This window comes from Bos javanicus, chromosome 5 (assembly GCF_032452875.1).
Source record: "Bos javanicus breed banteng chromosome 5, ARS-OSU_banteng_1.0, whole genome shotgun sequence".
Classification (NCBI taxonomy): domain Eukaryota; kingdom Metazoa; phylum Chordata; class Mammalia; order Artiodactyla; family Bovidae; genus Bos; species Bos javanicus.
Genome location: NC_083872.1, coordinates 59,400,636 through 59,404,868, shown reverse-complemented (window position 1 = coordinate 59,404,868; position 4,233 = coordinate 59,400,636). Strand labels below are relative to the sequence as shown.

Sequence of the window (4,233 nt, the reverse complement as noted above, 5' to 3'; positions counted from 1 at the left end):
TGATAACAAACATTTAAATTAAACACCAAAGAGTTTGTATAGAATGATGTAGAGAGCTGCATTATCTGATAATATCAGCGTAGGCTCCTATATAAATTTTGTAAAATTTTTACAGATTTTTAATTCCCAGAACTAACCTATCTATTATTTATGGTATATATTTATTGAGTGAATAAGAACTCACAATCCTCAATCAAGTCTAAACTTCAGTATTTTCACATGGTGAAAATACTGTGAGCTTAGAAATTATAAATGTTTCAGCATGAGGGAAGGAGAAAGTAATGGCATGACTTCCCTACAATGTGGAATACTCAGTATTATTTTTATAAGTTGTTTTTCTTGTGTTTCATCAAATGATAGATCTAAGACTCTCAATTGAGTAGGGTATGTGAATATCAGGAAAAACTTGCCTCTGAGTTATGGTTACAATCTTTGTATAATAATGGTTTAAAAATGAGGGGTGTGTTCCCTATCCTGAACCCATGTGTACGTGTGGCAGATTCATGTTGATATATGGCAAAACCAATACAATATTGTAAAGTTAAAAAATAAAATTAAATTAAAAAAAAAAAACAAAAAAAAATAAGGGATGAGTTTGAGTACCTTTCATCATTATATAAATTTTCGACTTCATGGAAAACAGAAAAGAAAAAAGTGTTTAGGGCCAGAATTGCATGATCTTGCATGATTATTCATATAAATTCTGATTAGTACATTTTCCAATATGATAATGCTTAAATAAGCATTTTTAACAAAAACCCTCAAGTTTATATATGGTAAAACTTTGCTCTTGTTACCTTCTTTACTCCTATTGATTAGGCATATCACTTAAAGAGGCAATTAAAAGAATTGTATGTACAAGCTATTATCTCAGAATAGTCACAAATATGAGAACGTTATAACACCCCTTAGCTACTGATTATCAAAAGATCAGCTTAACATCAAGCTTTTATTCAAATATACAACTGACCACAGTAAATGTGGTCATCTTTGGTATCCAGTAATATTTATTTTGTCAGCTACAAATTGGCACTTGCCATGAGTGCTTGCCATCTGTCTCTGCAAGGGTTAAATCATGTGCTGTGCAGCTGCTGATGTTCAACACCACCTGAAGGAGTTCAGTGTGGAGAGCAGGACTGAGGGATTTTGTGCTCTGGGAAAACTGGCAGGACAGGCCTTCAGATAGTTAAACAGCCTCAGGAGCTGATTTTATGAGCCCAATTCTTGTATCTCCTCATATCAACAAAAACACTAAAATTCTTCATGGTGACGATTGTTTCTCATAACTAGCAGACTTTTCATGAGACGACCAGAAACTTTCTACAAAAAGAAATGTGCTTGAATACATGTACTCCACTTTTAACAAATCATATATATATACTGTCCTTCCCCTATACCTCTTTAGATCTGTTTCTCACAGATATCTGAGGTCTGTCTCCCGGATTGCAATCCTCATATTGCTCCAAATAAAATTTAACTTGCAACTCTCACGTTGTGTATTGTTTTTAATTGATAATTTCTTCAGGTATTTTAAAAGAATTATTATGATACATATGCTAATTTTGGAGTTCCCCAAGAAGTGGAGGCTATTTCATAGTTTTCCCTAATAGCTTTCATGTTTTCTTCATTATAATAGTCTTTGAGCTGATAAATTATACAGCACAGAAAATATTAAACTAAGTAATGAGAAAGTTTTTTGATTTCTCAAGAAAGTGTAACTACATCATTCTTCTAAGTTGTACTGTTTTCCACATAGTTCCTAAATTGGCCACAATATGAAAAGGAGAGTATATGTAATGTTCTAATGAGACTGTAAGATTATGTTTATTATCCTTGTGTGCTAATAAAAAATAAGATTAAACATGATACAATATTTACTCAATTACTGAAAAGAGTAATTCTGGTGAAATCACAAAATGCTATTATCTCTTGCATTTTAAAATTTCACCAGAAGAAAACTGCATGAGAGAAGGTTTGCAATCTGAATGGAAAAAAAAAATGTGTGTGTGTATATATATATGTACATATATGAAAAGTTCAAATTTAAATGGCAAAAATAAAATACACATATGCAAATATCCTTAGTAAACTGCTGACAATAAAAATATAAATGATGAAAATGAATCTAGGGAGGCTGTGTGGATATTAATAAATTTTGAAAAACCTGGAGTTTAATTTAATTGCTTTTCATTCATATGCCTCGAATTCATGAAACAGGGACTTTTATATTTTCATTTCCTTGAGAAAAACATAGTCTTCCTTGCCATGTCCATGAAGGCTCTCTTGACTTGCTGATTCCTAAGAGTGTAGATAAAGGGGTTCAGCATGGGTGCTACTGAGGTATTTAGCACAGCCACTCCCTTGCTCAAAGAGACCCTGTCTTTTGCAGATGGATTCACATACATGAAAATGCAGCTGCCATAAGAGATGGAGATGACAATCATGTGGGACGAACACGTGGAAAAGGCCTTTGTCCTCTGAGTTGTAGAAGGGATCCTCAAAATTGTTCTGATGACATATGTGTAGGACAGAATTATTAATGCTAAAGTGAACAAGAGGATAAACACAGCACAGGAAAACCCCAGTATCTCTAGGAATTTGGTGTCTGAACAAGAAAGGTATAATAAAGGGAAATAATCACAAGTAAAATGGTTGATAACATTGGACTTACAGTAATCAAGCTGTATGAAGAACATGAGTATTGGGAATATAATTAAGAATGAAGTCAGCCAAGAGGCCAAGACAAGCAGCGTGCAGACTCTGTGATTCATGATGGTCATGTAATGCAGCGGTTTGCAGATGGCAATGTAGCAGTCATAGGACATGGCAACCAGAAGGTAAATCTCAGTGACTCCCAAGAAAATGAAAAAAAAAAAAATAACTGAGTCATACAATCATTAAAAGAGATAGTTTTATCTCCCGTAATAATGGTGGCCAAAAACTTGGGAATAGTGACAGTTGTGAATGAAACTTCCAATATGGAGAAACTCCTGAGGAAGAAATACATGGGGGTCTGGAGGTGGATATCCAGCAGGGTCAGGGTGATAATGGTCAAGTTCCCAGTGATGCTGAGCATGTAGGTGATGAGCAGAAAGACAAAGATCACAACCTGAAGTTGTGGGTCATCCGACAGTCCCAGGAGGATAAATTCTCTTATTTCTGTGTTGTTTCTCATTTTACTTCTTCTTTTAAGTAACCGTCAGGAGAAAACACAAAGGGAAGACACAGAAAAGGGGATTATCCATGTATAACAATGGGATTTGTTTCTGAAAGTAAACTTACTATGCCATGCTAACATAATTCAGGAGATTTTTAAAAACAAGTTAATAAAAATAGGTAACTTACTTTAAAGTAAGTTTTTACCATATACCAGTATGTGTGTTTCACATAGAATATTTCTTTATCAAATCCCTGTTTTACAGGTTGGAATCAAAGTAGAAATAATTTTTAAAAATCTTATCCAAATCACATACCTGAATTGAAAAAGCAGGGGTCATCACCTAGATCTTTCTAAAACCTAGGAAATACAGTAAAATAAATGCTACCTGTTGACTTGTAAAATGCCCCACCCCCCACACTTAGAGGATTCCCTCCTTGTTGGGAAAGACTTCGTCTTTTTTCAAGCCCCATAAAATCATCCTATCCTAGTTTGTGTCAGCTGGTTCCTTGTATTGCTATTCTCTACTGTAATATAGAAAACCTAAATGTGTCAGGAAAAAGTCACCCAGTGGATATGTCTCCAAAATGAAAGTCATTGGAATGAAATATTTAATAACCTGATAGTTTTCTAAGTTTCCACTTAGACTCATATTAACTTCCCAACCTCATACTCCTCTTCTAAGGCCCCAAATAATGGAATAAAGGAATCCAGACAATGGATTTGCTTCAGCAGTATTCTCAGATATTAGACAGTCAAGAGAGGAGGCAGAGTGGATGTTTAGTAGATTGCATCTGTGTTATGAGTTAAGGAAACCAAAATGTGTTGTTCAGTCTCCAAATAGTGTCTGACTCATTGTGACCCCGTGGACTGCAGCACGCCAGACTTCCCTGTCCCTCACTATCTGCTAGAGTTTGCTCAAGTTCATGTCTATTGCATTGGTGATGTCATCCATGCCATCATGCAATGGTGATGCCATGCCTCTGATGTCCTCTTCTCCTTCTGCCCTCAATCTTTCCCAGCATCATAGTCTTTTCCAATGAGTCAGCTGTTGGCATCAACTGGCCAAATTACTG

General features: G+C 35.1%; 1 pseudogene; it reads right to left on the bottom strand.

The window, feature by feature from the left end:
* Nucleotides 1-2,184: 2,184 nt before the first annotated feature.
* Nucleotides 2,185-3,175, bottom strand: LOC133248895 (olfactory receptor 6C1-like; annotated as a pseudogene).
* Nucleotides 3,176-4,233: the final 1,058 nt, after the last annotated feature.